Source organism: Octopus sinensis, linkage group LG5 (genome assembly GCF_006345805.1).
Source record: "Octopus sinensis linkage group LG5, ASM634580v1, whole genome shotgun sequence".
Lineage (NCBI taxonomy): Eukaryota > Metazoa > Mollusca > Cephalopoda > Octopoda > Octopodidae > Octopus > Octopus sinensis.
This window is the reverse complement of record NC_043001.1, coordinates 108,467,628-108,487,756: the sequence shown is the minus strand read 5'-3', so window position 1 is coordinate 108,487,756 and position 20,129 is coordinate 108,467,628. Positions and strand designations below refer to the sequence as shown.

At 37.9% G+C, this 20,129-nt stretch overlaps 1 protein-coding gene across 1 annotated transcript in view; it reads left to right on the top strand.

The window, feature by feature from the left end:
• Positions 1-20,129, top strand: part of LOC115211582 (WD repeat and FYVE domain-containing protein 3) — a 302,189-nt gene that overhangs the window by 272 nt on the left and 281,788 nt on the right. The gene's annotated exons all lie outside the window — the stretch shown is intronic.

Below are 20,129 nucleotides of genomic sequence, written 5' to 3'. Positions count from 1 at the left end.
ATAATTATAATAAAACGAAGTGAAATATAAACGGTATGAAAGAACTAGATCTTAACAAGTACATCAATACCAATATAAACCTTATCTAATATAAACCTTATTTAATATAAACCTTATATCTAAGTTATATTTCCCAATCACTCACACCACACACATATATATTCTCTTTATTTCTCTTATGTTGCTGCTGACATCTTTGCTGCATTTGTTTTTTCACAATTCGATGTTCGATCTTTTATCACAAATCACTATTTGCCATTTTACGTATTGTTTCCGAAAGAAAAATCGTTTGCCTGTTTACTGTTCTGCCTCTTCATTAGTAAGCCTCATCTCTTTAAAAGTCAAGAGTGTTCATATCGGAATCTCTTTCATAATATTTATCTAACGAAATAAGGGAGGCGTGTTCTACTCCATGGAGCATCTGTCAGTGTTTCGCTATTAATACACACACAAATATTTTATCTCACAAATACTTTCATACTACAAACATTTGTCCATTCTCCCGTTGTTTGAATATTACTGGACATTTAATTAGAAACTTGATATTGGTTCACGTATATACGTACAGGCATCACGTGTATGTAATATATACATATATAATTACTCTTACAATCGATTTTCTTACATTGTTCAGGTCAAGAATATCATATATATACCCACCCCAGTATAATGTCCACCGGCAGATACTATATTTATTAAACTATAGGGTTTCAGGTACCGGGTGACAGGTATACGGTTGGGGCCAGAAACCCTCCGGTTACCCCCTCCCCTTATATTTTCTTTTATACGATTTGGTATTGAACATTAAAAAAAAATTGTCATATTTATTTATGCATTTTCATGTTCAATAAACAAGATGAATGACCTTTATTTTCAACATCCGATTGAATATACGCAAATATATGAATATATATACACACATGTATTTATGCGCATGTACAAATCGACAAAATATGAAGATGTATATGAATGTCTACGTACACACACACACACATATATATATATCCGCTTACGTGTGTGTATGTATAACATACAAGTTGTTATTGTATGTATGTGTGTATTACATGTATATTTTTGTAGATATATACATACATACATGTATGTGTGGGCGCACATAACACTAAACATGCTAATCGATAAAGATAAAATCTATTGTAAAATCACACACACACATACAATGTGTGTGTTATTTGTGCTAATACATATTTGTCTATGTGTGTGTAAATACGTACTTGAATATTTCTGTTCATATTTGAGTACGTGTGTTAATATATCTAACATCGCTATGTCTGCTAATATGTTTATAATGTTCGTATGTGATAAGTCTATATAACTGTGTGTGTATATATTTTTATTTATATCTATATATATCCTGTGTTAATATATATATAAGCCTATACGCTGTTCTAATATGTAAATAAGCCTATAGTCCGTGGTTCTATCTATCTATCATCTATCTATCTATCTATCTATCTATCTATCTATCTGTCTGTCTGTCTGTCTATATGTTAATTGGTAAATTTATAATGTCTGTGTTCCTATATATCTATAGTATATTTAGTGTCTGTATAGCACTGTGTTAATACGTATATATATATATATATTTGTGGTGCACCTGAGCACTGTATACAATAATTTCATTATATATATATATATATCCTACCTGTGTGTTCATATACAATTGTCTATATATTTGTGCAAACATGGACATTATATATTATATATACGTGAGTGTGTGTGTGTATTTTAAGAACAACCGTATATAAAGACTTGTTCGCAAAAGCGGAGGCCTAACCAATAACGTCTAGATCAACATGAGAGTGAAATTATTATTAATCATAGTGAAAGCAGCAGATTTCTTATTTCCCATTTACTCTATTCATTGTCGTTTCACCAAAACTGTTTTATCGATTGTCAAAAACACTGCTAACCGATCCCCCCTCTCTCTCCTCTCATTCACACACCTTGTTCTCTGTATGTGTGTATTCATACGTGTGTGTGTCTAGGAGTGATAGACATGCATAATCTGGACGTGTATATATCACAAGACAGACACAAATATCAATGAGTTGAAAGAATGATTAAGCCAACAGGCTGAGTAGTATATTTTCAGCCAGCCAGCAGGGCATGTATATGTTTGTGTGTGTGTGTGTAACCAGACATACTCTCATATATACATACATATACACGCATGCGAAAGGCGATAATGATATAAAGAAAACGTATGTATCAACATACGTGCACATTATCATTATCATCATTTCACAGCCACTTTCTATGCTTGCGTGGGTTGGATAGGTCGCCACGATCCGGGCAGGATTTTATTTCGAGTTACTGCCCTTCATGACGGACGGAGGGACCATGTGTCTCTGGTATGTTCCATCTCGGCATGGTTTCTACAGCTGGATGCCTTTCCTAAAACCAAATGGCGTTACCGTTTCTATATTCTTGCCTTGTCCCTTTCAAAGCTGAAGCGTTCACACTACTCAATGTTATCCGTGTGTGTATTTGTAGGCATGGTTGTTATTTGGGTAGGGAATTTGCTTTCCAAAGACAGCCTTGTGACAGATGGGGGTTGGCTATACGAAGGGCCTCTGGCAATAGAAAATCTTCCTCAACGAACCGATGCAGACATGGAAATGTGGATGATACGATGATGAGGATGCGTGTGTGGTGTGGGTTACGTGTTCACATACAATTTTCACATACATATGTATGTATATATATATATATATATATATATATATATATATATATTATATATATATATATACCTTTACATGCATATATACACTTGCATATGTATGTATACGCTTATATACTCATGCACAACCGCACGTATCTGATATTTATATTGGGAACATCATGTCTCGATGCGTTGTAAGGAGTGATAAGGAAGGAAGGCCATTCAGCCAAAACACATGTCTTCGGAAAACCTATCTCGTCCATGCCAACATCAGAACGCAGATGTAAAACAATGATAATGATTCGTATGTGTGCGAACATATATGCATTTTATGCGTGTTATATATATATATATATATATATATATATATATATATACAAAATTTAGAGGACTGACCACTAGAAGTGGACAGCCTATATGCTAAACATAGACGTCAAATCGCCATTTACCACGAAGAATGTGTCCTCAAGAAAAAATCTCAGCAAAAAAACCAAAGTGTAAAAATAAGCAAGACATGAAAATATACGAAATAAAAAACGACTACCTATGTACCAATTGGTTTCACTTGTTAATATTTACGTATATATATATATATATATATATATATATATATATATGAATATGTGTGTGCATTGAACCACTATTGCAAAACCGATTGGTACGATCGCTCGTATCGTGAATATAATACTCTACACTTCGATACACACACACAGACACACATGTAAATGCTTTCTTGGTGTCTGATGTTCATCATCACCACACCAACAGACAGAACAACTATATATATATATATATATATATAGGCTGGCACAATATACCCAGTCTATTACCTAAGATACGAGTGCCTGTTTTTCTCTGACTCGTGTATGTGTGTATGGGAGAGAGATTATTTATATAAATATAAATATGTGTGATTTTTTATGATTATCATTAAATTTACATAGAGCTTGCTCTGTGGGACACTCCCTTCGTTGGCTGTTGACTGGAGGTCAACCACGTTCGTTTACTGGTGCTGAACAGCGTTAATATTAGCAAGGAATGGTTGAGGCCTTTTGGCCTAGTCAGTAGGAAGCTTTTTTTTTTTTTTTTTTTTTTTTTATTACCCCTGTGATGTTCTCGCAGTCACTGCACGAAACTACGTACAGACGTAACCATTCCCATTCATGCAACAAGTATTATTTTGTTGCACTACTTGCAGACCTGCTGAAGAGCTGTGTGTATATATAAATGTGCGGGTGTACGTTTGTTATGTATGTGTTTGCATGTATGTTTGTGTTCGTTGTGTGTGTGTATATATATACTTAAAAGCAGCAGAAGTATAACTAAAGCTGTTGCTCAGAGTTTCACGTTCCCGTGAACGGAAATTTCTGTTCCATTTTAACAAAACTGTCCGACGAACGGGATCGGGAAACTCTTGAGCAACAGTTTTTGTTATATTTCTGCTGCTTTTAAATAAAGTATATTACTCTACCTCTGGTATTTGAGTACTCTTTTTTCCCCCCACCTTGTTTCACATTTATCTGCTTACTCCGGTATATATATATATATATATATATATACCAAAAATTTAAATGCGAGCTACCATAAGTTATGTGTGTGTGTGTGTGTGTGTGTATACACACAAAAGGAAAAGATCCGTATAGGGATATATATCTATATATATATGTACATATACATATATACACACACACACATACATATAGATCTCCGTCGGTTTCTACGACGAGTATGCAGTTGTTTGACCTTCGACTACTTGCCTTACACACACACACACACGCGTCTTCTATAACCCCAGGCTGACCAAAGCCTTGTGAGTAGATTTGTTTGACAGAAACTGAGATCAGCTCATGTGAGTGTGTTTTCTTGTCTTGACATCACGTGATGGTCGTAAACAAGTGACGGTTAGTGACAGGGAGGGTGTCCAGCTGTAGAAAATCTGCCTCAGTGAATTCTATTTGACACGTGCAAGCTGTGGAGTCGACAGTAAAACAATGGTTCAATCCTGATGCATGGCACTTGGGGCTACTATAGTCTTGGGCGAAACCAAAGCCTTGTGAGTGGGTTTTGTAAATAGAAACTGAAAGAAGCCTATCGTGTGTGTGTGTATTTATATATAATATATATATCTACTACATATGTGGGAAATTTTGTCTGTGGAGTTGTCAGCTGTCCCCCTACATCGTTTTATCGATTTTGATAAAACTTGACACGTGAGCAGGACTCACGTCTGGAAACCTCATGGCATATGCAGATTGTTGAAAAAAAAATTGATAATAGGGCCCCTGGAAGGAATACTGGGGTTCAGTCCCACTGCATGGCACCTTCAACAAGTGTCTTCTACTTTAGCATTGGGTCAAATAAAGCCTTGTGAGTAAACTTGGTAGAAGGAAACTAAAAGAAGCCCATCATATACGTGTGTGTGTTTGTTATCTTGACATCATGTGATAATTGTAGATGGACATCTCCCTCATACAAGCAGTCATTCATTCCTAATGTTTCATCGAAGTTCAACAATATCTCAATAATACAAACATATTCACAGAAAGTGTGTGTGTGTGTATGTTGGTATGTATGTGTGTTTATCTGTATGAATGCATACGTTTGTGCTGGAATTTATATTTGTGTTAGTGTGTCTGTATATCTGTTAATGTCAATGCAAGTATATATTTGAGCCAATGTTTGTGTGTGTATATAGGTATGTATATCAGTTGCCATGATAGATCGGTAGCCACTACACACATTTTTTGTATATATATAAGCTTGTTCTGAGGTATGTGTATGATTGCTTTCAGGTGTATACATTTACGTTGGTATGTGTATACTATTGTTTTGGCATGTCTATACATGTTGATGTGTGTGTGTGTGTATAGTTCTGCCGAGGTCAACTTTGCCTTTCGTCCTTTCAGGGTCAAGAAACTAAGTACCAGTTGCGTACAGGGGTTGCTCTTATTGACTGCCCCCGCACCCCCAAAATTTCGGGCCTTGTGCTTAGAGTAGAAAAGTATGTTTGTGTTGGGGTATTGTATAGCTGTGCCCGTGTATGTATTGATGAGCAGGTTAACCACTTGCTTGTGTTGATTAACTGTATGTGTGTACATGTTGGTATGTAGATTAGCTCAGTGAACATGACTTAATTAACTGAGTCTATGTGCTACAGTGTTAATTATCAATGTGTGTACGAGTTGCTTAGTAATGTATGTATGTGTGTGTTAATTAGCTAAGAAATATGTATAGGAAGTGTGGCTGAAGACATTAACACACTGGACCCAAGGATCTCACATTTCCAGGGCCCAAACTGTAATTGTATACATGCTGTAGCTTGCTGATATCAAATAGGGCCCAGTGCATTGATTTGCCCTGGAGCCTCACAAGTCTAGGGCCCCAATTCTAATCTATGTATGCTGAGACTTGCTATCATTAAAAAGGACCCAGTGCATTGGTTTTTCCAGGGGCCTCAAAGATCTAGGATAGGGTTTCTCAATCGTTTCACCCTTGTGTAACCCTTAAAATAAATTGCATGTCTCAAGGAATCCCTGCACCCAAAAAAATACATACCATATCTTTCTCGTATTTTTTTTCATCGTAGTTCATGTGGGAAATATCACACACACACATGTGTGTGTTTGTGTGTTTATGTATTATCTTTTATTTGTTTCAGTTATTAGGCTGCGGCCATGCTGGGGCACCACATTGAAGAATTTGTATTTGAATGATTCAACTGCAGTCCTTATTTTGTTTTAAAGCTTCTTACTTATTTCATTGATCTCTTTTGCCAAAGCGCTAAGTTACAGGGACATAAACACACCAACACCAGTTGTCAAGCAGTAGTGGGGGATGAACACACGCAAAAACTCACACACATAGATAGATAGACACATGCATACATACGTGATGTGCTTCATTTAGTTTCCTTCTACTAAATCCACACACAAGGTTTAGTGGGCCCAAAGCTATAGTGGAAGACATTTGCCCAAGGTGCTCTGTAGTGGGACTGAACCTAGAACCATGTGGTTGGGAAGCAAGCCTCTTACCACACAGCCTTGCCTAGGGAAGGCTGTACTGGTAGGGGTCATGTAATGTGTATGAAGACAGTTGCATCAAGAGGTGCTGGTCCCTAATTGTAGAGAGAACATGTAGAAGGGGTAGACCCAGAAAGACATGGGATGAAGTGGTGAGAGTGAATCTACTGATGTTGGGTCTCACAGAAGGGGTGACAGGGGACCGAGACTCCTGGCAGTTTGCTGTGCTTGAGAAGTCATGTCAAGCTAAGAAAAAGCGTGGTTGTCCTTGTATTCAGGTTTGTCCCTTACATCCCTCTCTAGCTGAGCATTCCTAACCACGAGGCTCATGGGTGCTGGTACCATGTAAAAAGTACCTGTACCAGTGGTACGTAAACGCACACAAGCTGGTGCTGTGTTGCAAGCACCCAGTACGCTCTGCAAAGTGGTTGGTGTTAGGAAGGGCATCCAGTAGCGAGCTGGCCGAAATGTTAGTACGCCGGGCGAAATGCTTAACAGTATTTCTTCTACTGTTATGTTCTGAGTTCAAATTCCGCCGAGGTCGACTTTGCCTTTCATCCTTTCGGGGTCGATAAATTAAGTACCAGTTACACACTGGGGTCAATGTAATCGACTTAATCTGTTTGTCTGTCCTTGTTTGTTCCCTCTATGTTTAACCCCTTGTGGGTAGTAAAGAAATAGATATTTCGTCTGCTGTTATGTTCTGAGTTCAAATTCCGCCGAGGTCGACTTTGCCTTTCATCCTTTCGGGGTCAATAAATTAAGTACCTGTTGCATACTGGGGTCGAGGTAATCAACTTAATCCCTTTGTCTGTCCTTGTGTGTCCCCTCTATGTTTAGCCCCTTGTGGGCAATAAAGAAATAAGGAAGAGCATCCAGCTGTAGAAAAACTATGCCAAAGCAGACATGGAGCCTGGCCAGCCCCTGCCAAACCATCCGACCCATGCCAACATGGAACTGATGATGGTATATATATATTTATTTATTTCATGTTGCATTAAGACCTCCTGCTGCTATTTTTCTGTGTTTCAGCACTATATGTCTTGAAGGGATATCTCAAAATGAATACCACAGTTTAGTAAGGCTTTCAGCATATATACACTTTAAGTATACAGATTGCTAATATTTCATGTGTTTTAAACGTTTTTACTTGGTTTCCTCATTTTGGTTCACTTTATAGCCATAATCACTTTACAGAGAGCTGCTCATGTCCCCAATAAGACCAAAGAGTGCTTTCAATTCTATACTGCTTTCCATTTGTTTGCCAACCACTCTGTGGAGCATTCTGGGTGCATTTCATTGTGACACCAGTGTCAATGAAGTTACCTTGTTATTCCACAAGACTATAGAGTCTTCATTGATGGCAGTTTCTCCTTGTCTGAAGACCATCATCCTCTCAAGTAGCTATGTAAACTGGTTGCTTTTCTTTCTGCTTAGTTTTAATGTGTGAATTAATCTGCTTAATCTTGAGCAAAACACTCCATGTAGCTCCAGTCCACTCAGCTGTAAATAAGTCACCCTGTGTGACTGTGTGTGTGTGTATATATATATATATATATATATATATATATATATATATAAATAAGTAAAAAGCAAGTAACAAAGATGTCCAGGTATTAGTGCATTATGGCCATTTCAAATGGTTCCATTTAATCGACTAATGCAAATGGAACCACTTGAAACGGCCATAAAGAACTAATACTTGGACATCCTTGTTACTTATTTGGTTTTTATTTACCTAACTTCAAGCTCTGCGGATAATACCAGGCTGATTTGGTGCCTCAACTTAAGTACCTAATTCAACTGAATCTTAATTATTTCTTATAATAGGCGCAGGAGTGGCTGTGTGGTAAGTAGCTTGTTTACCAACCACATGGTTCCGGGTTCAGTCCCACTGCATGGCACCTTGGGCAAGTGTCTTTACTATAGCCTCGGGCCGACCAAAGCCTTGTGAGTGGATTTGGTAGACGGAAACTGAAAGAAGCCCGTCGTATATATGTATATATATATGTTTGTGTGTCCGTGTTTGTCCCCCTAGCATTGCTTGACAACCGATGCTGGTGTGTTTATGTCCCCGTCACTTAGCGGTTCGGCAAAAGAGACCGATAGAATAAGTACTGGGCTTACAAAGAATAAGTGCCGGGGTCGAGTTGCTCGATTAAAGGCGGTGCTCCAGCATGGCCGCAGTCAAATGACTGAAACAAGTAAAAGAGTAAAAGAGTAAAGAGTATATATAAACATGGACACACACACATCCATACATGCATTGAGTGTGCCGAAAAAAAGGAATACACCAAACATAAAAAAAACAACATAATCCTGGTAAACTGGCACACATTCAACACAATGCATACATAGAAACTAACCATTTACAAAGGAGGGCCCCTATATGGCCATTCATGTCAAGAATCAGTTAACCCCAAGTTCATGTCACTCGCCCTATCTATGACAGCCACCCCAACAAGTCTTTGGAACTGTATCACACTGGTCTCCTACAGTGATTCAGAAATGAAGGGATTCAAAAGGGAGTTGGGGGAGGAGTGACATACTGTTGGGGTGCCACAGGGTCACAGGGTTCTCCTTAATCTTGCTGTACATCAGCTGTCCTCTTCTCATCATTTAGCTTTTGAACCTGATGTCCTTTAGTACCACATGTCTGATAATGGGCCCTGGTGCCTTGGGCAGCTTGGTTGTGCACCTCAACAACCTGTTGGCATTGCCATTGTGATATCCTGGACTTGTTGAATGACTGACCATCCTGACAAGGTCTTATTTGTTCATAATGTTCTTTTCTCTTGGCCAAGAATGAAACATCCCCTGCCAGAGATTGTGAGCTCTTTCCCTATCTTTTATACAGAAGATCTGGTTATGTTGAAGAAGCTGGTACTCTGAGTTCCTGTGGTGACAGCGAGAGTTACATGTGTGACATGCCTTTTCATTTCCTCTGCCAGATTGATGTCTGCCATATTAATGTTGATGACACATTTGAAAGAGAAATGAGAAATTGTAAGTTTGCCACATGTCACTTATGTTATGTCATCTTACATTTGTGGCCAATTAAAAATTGTTCACAATACCCAGTGTACCCTACATGTGTATTGCTGTATAGCTTGTGTGTATGAATGAATGAATGAATGATCCAGGGATTTGAGGAATATGGGATCACTTCTTAGCCACAATAGTTCCCAAGTCTATTTTGACCCCCACCTCCCACTGAATATTAGCATCAGTCAAGGCCCCAGCTATGGGCTAATTAGAGCACCATGGTTTGGCCACCTTTGCATGTGAAGACTAGACCCAGTGGACTTGGCAGAAGAAATCTTAATGGTTCAATGAATGGGAAGGGTGGCTGCAGCAATGCATTGTGGAGTGCGGAGAACAAGATGAAGCAAGTGAGACATCTCGGTCATCCACTGCATGTGGAGGCATATGGCCTAGTGGTTAGAGCAGCGAACTCACGGTTGAGGGATCGTGCGTTCGAATCTCAGACTGGGCGATGTGTGTGTTTATGAGCGAAGCACCTAAGCTCCACCTGCCTCCAACAGAAGGTAATGGCAAACTTCTGCTGACTCTTTAGCCACAACTTTCTCTCACTCTTTCCTCCTGCATCTTGCAGCTCGCCTGCGACGGACCTATACGCCAAGGAAACTGGGAAACCGGCCCTTATGAGCCAGGCATGGCTTGAAAAGGAACAAACATCCATTGCATCTGTCTCCATCTTTAGTTAACTTGACCTTGTCTTGCCACTGGACTGAAGACGGTCATGGATGAGAAAGTGAGGTCGATGCTGCACAACTCTTCTTCACTTGAAATAAATCATCACTGTGCAAGCCATCAGTCATCTTTAAGGATGACAAAATGGTCCTCATTATTCTGTGGAGTCAAAACAAAAAACTTTGACTCTGACTCCTCTACTATTGGCACCTCTGATTCTGACTGCTCTTTATGTAAGTAAGTGATTATGATCTACATTTCTCATAAAGCATATACTCTGAGCAGGCCTATATGTTATAACTGGTTTATATGAAAGAATAAAGATATTGTGTATCAGAGTCAGCATAGTTTTACCGACTCCTTCTTAATAGTTTCCAACTCCGACACCACGACTCCAACTTCACAGCCCTGATTCTGAGTGATGAACAGGTGTTAAGGGGGATTTGATTGCTATTTCTCAAAAGGGTTGTTTTGCATATCTTCTCTATGAGGTGGTGAAATAAATTTATATCTGCTTTTGTGGGTATTCATTTCGTAGTTCTTGAATAAAAAGCAGACATACAAATGATTAACACACTCTTGCACATAATTACAGAAAGCTGAAAGTTCCTCTTTAAGGTACTGACCAGAGTAACATTTTGCTTTTTGTGAAAGACCATCAGTTACCCATGATGACAATCTGTCTTATCTATACCACTGATGGAAAGTTAAGGCCATGATACTTTGGCATCACTGTTGCTGCAGGCATTGCCATCAAAACAATGAAACATGAAAACCAAGCATGAATAATCTGTGCAGGTGTGGCTGTGTGGTTAGAAGCCTGCTTCCGAACCACATAGTTCCAAATTCAGTCCCACTGCGTAGCACTTGGGGCAATTACTTTTCTACAGCCTTGAGCCAACCAAAACCTTGAAAGTGGATTTGGTAGACAGAAACTAAAAAAAAAGGTGGTGAGCTGGCAGAATCGTTAGCATGCTGGGCGAAATTCTTAGCGGTATTTCGTCTGCTGTTACGTTCTGAGTTCAAATTCCGCCAAGGTCGACTTTGCCTTTCATCCTTTTGGGGTCGATGAAATATGTACCAGTTATGCACTGGGGTCGATATAATCGACTTAATCTGTTTGTTTGTCCCCTCTGTGTGTAGCCCCTTGTGGGCAGTAAAGAAATAAGAAACTAAAAAAAAAGGTGGTGAGCTGGCAGAATCGTTAGCATGCTGGGCGAAATTCTTAGCGGTATTTCGTCTGCTGTTACGTTCTGAGTTCAAATTCCGCCAAGGTCGACTTTGCCTTTCATCCTTTTGGGGTCGATGAAATATGTACCAGTTATGCACTGGGATCGATATAATCGACTTAATCTGTTTGTTTGTCCCCTCTGTGTGTAGCCCCTTGTGGGCAGTAAAGAAATAAGAAACTAAAAAAAAAAACCCCATCATATATGTGTGTATGTGTTTATCCCCATCACTGCTTGGCAACTGGTGTTGGTGTGTTTATGTGCCTGTAACTTAGCAGTTTGGCAAAAGATACTGATAAAATAAGTACCAGGTTTTAAAAGCATAAATACTGGTGTCAGGCCTTTGGACTAAAAAATCCTCAAAGTAGTACCCTAGCATACCCCACAGTCTAATGACTGACACAAGTAAAAGATCAAAAATAGTTTATTTTCTTTCTGCAGTAAAAAAAAAAAAAAATCGTTATGTATGTCTGTCTCATTAGATTATTCATTTATATTTGTTTACATAATTTTTTAAAGTGGCTGTGTGGTAAGAAGTTTGCTTCCCAACCACATGGTTCCTGGCTCAGTCCTACTGCATGGCACCATGGGCAAGTGTCTTCTACTATAGCTTCGGGCTGACCAAAGCCTTGTGAGTGGATTTGGTATACAGAAAGTGAAAGAAGCCCATCATATATATATTTATATCAAAAGAATGTGTTATAATACTATTCCACATATACAATAACAGCCATACCAACAATCCAACATATCACCATCATCAGCTGCCTCACAGATATCATTATGGTTTCGACACCTGGTCAGTACCATTCAATCTGGCAGTGTCAACAGCACTAAAATAAATGTTGTTTGGGAACAAACAAACCAAAGAAACCACAATATTCAAACACATTTACCCTATGTACATCCGTATCGATAAATAAATTCTATAAGTAAATTACTACCAACTCTTAAATATGTAACTAAACAGTGACCAATCCATTAAGTCATACAGAAATTATAATCCCTACCGTCTTCCATAGAATAATATAAAAGTTAATGCCTAATGACCACATTCATTCAATCAATCAATTTATAGATAGGATTAAACGCTAACTTTAATAATGCTACAGCAAAGAAACACATGAACCAATGTACATCATATGTATATATATATATATCTATATATCGCGAATTCTCCCCATATATCTATGTATCTGTGTCTGTGTTTATCTCCCCCCCTCCACCACTTGATAACTGGTATTGGTGTATTTATGTCCCTGTAACTTTGCAGTTCGGCAAAAGATATCGATAAAAATAAAAAAAGTACCTGGCTCGATACATTTGACTATAAATTGTTCAAGGCCACAGTCTAATGGCTGAAACAAGTCAAAGATAAAAGGCAAGTTTAATGGTAGAACTCATGAAGAGAGCCCCAAGTTTGACTCCTTTTAGATGTTTTCTCAGCAATATCATTTTCACATGTACCAAAATAACTAACTTGTGAGCAGTTAACTTTGGAGATATTTTCTACATCTTTGACATAAGTTATGAATATGAATAACTTTTAAATCTTTGGCATTCAGGTTGTTTTGTGAAATGTCATCCTCTTTTATTCATATCATCATCGTCGTTTAATGTCCATTTTCCATGCTGGCATGGGTTGGACGGTTTGACTGAGATCTGAAAAACCAGCGGCTGCACCAGGCTCCAATCTGATCTTTCAGTGTTTCTATGGCTTGATGCCCTTCGTAACACAAACCACTCCAAGAGTGTTGTGGGTGCATTTTGCGTGCCACCGGCACAGGAGCCAGTCAGGTGGCAATGGCATCAACTACATTTGGATGGTGCTTTTCACCTGCCACTGGCATGGGAGCCAGTCGAAGGGCACTGGCATCGACCACATTCAGATGGTGCTTTTTACGTGCCACCAGCATAGCTTTGAGATTTCGATGATGGGATAGTTTCTTTTTAGAATGACACGGTAGGGTAAGTGTGAGAAGCCAGATCTGGCTAAACTGGACATAAGGCAGAATATTTGGGTCTGATATAGCTGGTTTAAATTTTAAAGGATTAACTTGTGCGGATCACTATAATGTTTAGTGATGCTGGCTCATCAGGGATGCAATACAATAAAATGTAGAGAAACCTTGAATAATTAATCTGAGAGATTTTTATTGTTTTAACCCCAATAAAATGGTTTATTTAGAACTTCACTCATTTAATTCTCTCTAGAGTCAATCCTTCAAAATGGTTCAGTGGGGATTTAGACACACCAATACCGGTTGCCAAGCAGTGATGTGTGAGTCTGTCGCCCACCACTGCTTGACAACCGTGTTGGGCAACAGACTCACACACATAGATATACACAAATTTAGATATATAAAAATTATAAATATCATTACAATACAATAGTGTTATTTTCCAGCTAAATAAAGCATCATAAAGGTAGAATTATAAATAGGAAATAATGGCACAACAAGGCATCAATGTTTGCTGGAAATAGCAGTCGATAACCGTACAACGATATGTAAAGCTTCATATATATATATATATATATATATATATATATATATATATATTAAATTAGAGATAAAACCAATTAGGCAAATCATACAATGAAAAACTTAAGCCAATACATAAGATTATTTAATTTATATTATTTAAATATATAACAAAATTATTAAAAAAATATAATTAATATAACACTATTTTTTAAAATAATTTTGTTATATATTTAAATAATATAAATTAAATAATCTTATGTATTGGCTTAAGTTTTTCATTGTATGATTTGCCTAATAGTGGTTTTATCTCTAATTTAATATAATTTAATTTTTTACTATAAAATTGGATTCAATACTAAATCTGATTTTTCCCTGTAAGTTTGGATTTATTCCCTAATATTTATTATATATATATATATATATATATATAAGACAAAATGAGATAACAAAGCCAAGGCTATGAGGAGTTTTCAGGACATTTATAAAGAAAAAAGATATAGATATAGTCTTACACCTGTTTCTGGGATATTATGTATATTTCTCCTCTTTTCTCTCCTCCATACACACACAAGCATGTATCTGACTCATACATTGTTCGCTTTCCAGACATTTCTACATTACTGCATGTACTTTATATGCACTTTCTGACAAGTTTTGGTGCACCTGAGCACTGTATACAATAATTTCATTATTATATTATATATTTGTCTAATATATATATGCTTGCTAATTCAGGACCCACGCCATTAGACTCCTCACTCGAATCACTATCAAAACTATGGACTCTTTGGGTCTTCTAGATACCAATACCTCTTGTATATATCATCATCATCATAATTGTTTAACGTCCGTTTTCCATGCTAGCATAGGTTGGATGGTTCGACTGGGGTCTTGGAAGCCAGGAGGCTGCACCAGGCTCCAGTCTGATCTGGCAGTGTTTCTACAGCAGGATGCCCTTTGTAATGCCAACCACTCCGTAAGTGTAGTGGGTGCTTTTTACGTATCACTGGCACAGGGACCAGAGGAGGCCATAATCGGTTAGAATAAGTCCTGGGGTCAATTTGTTTGACTAAAGGCAGTGCTCCAGCATGGCCACAGTCACATGACTGAAACAAATAAAAGAATAAAAGAATATAGTGTAAATATGTGTGTGTGTGTATATATATATATATATGTATATATATGATAAACTTCTTTATATATATGTGTGTGTGTGTACCTTTGACCTGTCATCACATGATGGTTGTTAACGAGTATCATTATCCTCACAAGCAGCATTGTTTGTTTTTCTAGTCTTCCATGGAATAACAGGGGGGAAATATTACCTTGCTTGGAGATAGATGAGGGTTGGTGACCGGAAGGGCATCGACCTCTAGAAGATGTGTCACAATATACTCTGCATGACTTGTCCAACAAGTCCAGTGAAGAGGATGATATATTTATACATATATATATATATAATTAGAGAGAGAGAGTGAGAGATATTCCTCTTCTTTTACTCTGCATATTTCCCATGTTTTATTGATTTCTGTTCGTAACAATACTTTACAGTGTGTCTGTCATACTTTTCACTCAATAAAGGTCTTTTCCACTGATCTAGGTGCATGTGATGCGCGTATATGTATATATATATTCTTCTTTTCTTTTACTTGTTTCGGTCACTTGACTGTGGCCATGCTGGAGCACTGCCTTTAGTCGAGCAAATCGACCCCAGGACTTATTCTTTGTAAGCCTGGTACTTATTCTATCGTTCTGTTTTTGCCAAACCGCTAGATTACGGGGGACATAAACACACCAGCATTGGTTGTGGGGACACACATACACACACACACACACACACATATATATATATATATAATTTTAATCCAAACGGGAAACAAAAAAAACAACAACAATGGAACAATTACAGTATTATTATTAATAGGCGCTCAGGAAATGGAAGCAGGGGGGTATGATATATATATATATATATATATATATATATATATATATATATATATATACAGGGTGTCCCAAAAAAATGTATACACACCTTAAATAATTTGTTATTCTTTGTAAGCCTAGTACTTATTCTATCGTTCTCTTTTGCTGAACCACTATGTGTATACATTTTTTTTGGGACACCCTGTATATATATATATATATACATATATATATATATGTATATATATATATATATATATATATATATATATATATATATATAAACCACATGGGAATCGTCGATATTTTTCCTCCATCTTCTTTTTCTCTTGGACTTCTCTCCATCTCCTGTTTCTGAAGAAGAGCATTGTGTTCGAAATGTAAAGCTATCTTTCTTTCCATTCCCTGAGTGTCTGCTAATACTTTGCATGTACCATGTCCTTATCTTGTGTTGGTTCTTCGATTTTTTAAAATTTATTATATATTTATATATATATATATATATACACATACACGACGGGCTTCTTTCAGTTTCCGTCTACCAAATCCACTCAATGCTGTGGTCGGCCCGTGACTATAGTAGAAGACACTTGCCCAAGGTGTCACACAGTGTGACTGAGCCTGGAACCATGTGGTTGGAAGGCAAGCTTCTTACCACACTACCACGCTTGCACACGCACACATACACACTGCAGTCCGACGATGGGTTAACTGGCCGAAACTTCGAAGTCGCTGTCAGAAGTAATATTTTTGTTTAAGAAGGAATTCGTATTCCACAGAAGCGTAGAGTAACCCATCAGATTAATGTAGAATTATTTTTTATCATAAATGAACATAAAAACGTGTGTGCGTATAAACATATATCTAAATAACTATACATGTATTCACACACATGTATACATATACACCCGCATTATATATATATAATTCCTTTTTTTCTGTATAATTTCCATGTTCTATTGATTATATATATATCTCTGTACCCTACAGAATCTCTCTCTTTACACCTATTTACACGGTAGAGGTCTTTTCCACTGAACTGGGTGTATATATGTGTATATATAATTGTATATTTTCCCCGTGTTACCTCGTTTTTTTTTTATCTTTATTTCATATAAACACTTTGTTCCCATTTGCTTGTTTCTGACTCCATTTAACCCCCATCCCTTCACCTGTCACTCACTAATTCAAAGACTCATTCTCTTTTATTCTTTCACTCATTCATCGTTTTTTTTGGTTTTTCGTCTTTTTTTTTCCCTCCGCTTCTCAACTCACTCCTTCCACGACTCTCTCTTCTACATACACATCCTCTGTATATATTATCTGCCGTCGTCTTCCTTGAAGTCTGTTGATTCAACTAATTTTTCTCCCTCTCTCCCTCGTTCATGTACTTTACCCCGCCTCCCATTAATTTCTAACAGCACGCTCTCTTTAATACATGCCATCTTTCTCTCCCCCTCCTTACACTCCTTTCTATATCCTACTCTTAGTGTTGTTACTCTCTTCATTCTTCCGACTCCCCCTCTCTCTTACTGTCTAGCTACCCCTCTCCTTCTACTCCAGTTTTTCATGTTTTTCCACTCACACTCAACATCTTTCTACTTTCTCCATTCAATCATTCCTATCATCTCAACCTCCTCCTCCTCATTAAATCATCTGCTTTTCTCCCTCCATCTCTCTCTTAGCCTTTCACTCTGTCTCCTCCTTCTCTCTCTGTCTTTCTATCCCATTCTCTATGTATTTATGTATGTATGTGTATATATATATATATATATATATATATATATATATATACCTTTCTCTCTCTCCCTTGTACATTGTCAGTGTTGTCTGTTTTACTGTATTATCATCAATACGTCATTGTGTTCACACGACATTAAACGAATAAACGAAAACAGTGCAATAATCCACTTGCCCATATTGATCACGCTAGCAAGTGATCTTTCTAACCTTCACTCATACAAGCCATCGAGGTAGCCACTTCGCAGTCACCGAACGTGCTAGAAATAGCAGCCGCATCTCCATCAAACGACACCCTACTGTCTTAAAAATAATGGCTCATTGAATAAAGTGGTCCTAGATGCAATATCGCAGAATAGATAACTTTATAGCCGCCGCTGCGATACCCTTTGATCATAGGTTGGCACAATCAAGGCTGGCTTAGGGTTAAACAGCAACAACTCTCGTTTCAACTCGCTCTCATCTCATTTCATTTCTTTGTTATTTCACTTCATCTCGTTGTTGAAACGATGTAGAGGCATCTGTATTGTTCTTGTTGAAGTTCCACTATCATTTTCGTATTCGACTTAATCGTCATTCGTGGTCAATATATAATATGATCATCGCTGTCACCATCATTGCTCAGCGACGTTCACCTTCGTCGTCAGCATCATTACCACCACCACCACTACCATTATTCAACGACATACATCATCATCATCATCGCCAGTCAAAATCATTATTGTTCTTCATTATCATTATGCTCTCCCCTCCTCCCACCACCATTCCCGTATCACCACCACCATCATCATCAAGTGTCATACCCCCTCCTCCTTCCCGCCATCCCATCACTCATTAACTTTATTCCCACCACCAACCATCATCACTCATCTATCTCTATTACCTCTGCTACCACTTGTCAGCAATATAAACATCGTCGTCATCATCATCATTGCTGTTATCAACTTATCTGACTCTCATCCTCTTTTATTTGCCACTTTCATTCAATCATTTGTCTTTTCTTTCTTTCTTAAGTATTTCTCCTCCAATTTTTCTTAATTTCTTCACTGATATTCAGCAAGTGTTTCATCGTTTGGGTTCGTTTCTGTTTCCCGTCGTCGTCGTTGTCATCATCATCGCTATCGTCATTGCTGTTATCACTTCTATCGTTATCGACATCATTGCTATAATCATCCGTTTTCTTCATCATCGCCTTCGCCGTCGTCACCACCATCACCACCATTATCGCTTCCATCATCGCTATCACACTCTCCGCCGCCATCATCATTGGAACGTCACAACCTATTTTGATTCTCCTTCATTCAGAATGAATTTACTGCGCTGTATCTCAATAATTTTGGACACAGCATGAATGTCACAACGTCATATTTCAATGTGTTACCCTACAATAATAATAATAGTGACGATGATGATGATAAATAGCCATTGTCGTCGTCGTCGTCGTCATCATCATCATCCTAATTGTCATGTATCAATTCTGGTCATGTGTTTCTCTTCTTGCATTCTTCATCCTTCTCTCCCCCTTTCTCCCTCTATTTTTTCATTCTTTTTATTCCCTTATGATTCTTCTCTCTCCTTTTCTACTCTCTTTCGCTATCTTTCTCCCACTCTCACCATTATTGTTTCTTTTCATCATTCCTCCCACCACTCCCTTTGCCGCTCGCCTCTCTCTTTTCCTCCACCCCTGTTTAGCCTCCTCACCGATCCAATGAAGAAGTCTCAACGCTGTTGCTCAGCATGTTAGAAATAGCAGTTAAATCTCCCTCAAATCATACCTCAACATAACAAATGGAATGTCACATTGGATAACGTACTTTTAGATTTATTATGGACGAACAAATGCTGGCATGGTCGCAGCTTTATACACATGTACATATCACACACACACACACACACACACACACACATTTTAGTTTATGCTACCGTTTATAAAGATAGTACGTAATGTTTCAGTCAAAGGACTGTGGCCATACTGGGGCACTGATTTGAAGGGTTTTGGTTGAAGGAATTGAGCCCAGTACTTAATCTGTTGATCGCTTATGCTGAACTGCTAAGTTATGGGGAGGTAAATGAACCAACACTGATTGTCAAGAGGCGGTGGGGAACAAACATACACACACACACACCCTAATGGTTCCTTCAGGTCAATACTTGTGACTCACCTGAAGCACTGCAGCTCATTAGATTTGAATGGTGGCCAAAATTCGTGTTTTACTCTCTTACTTTCTCTCCATATATCAGACACATGCACAGACCTAAATACAAATGAAAAAATACATGTTAAGAACAGGATATCACCAAGGAGCGAAAAATATGTAAATGCACAACGAGA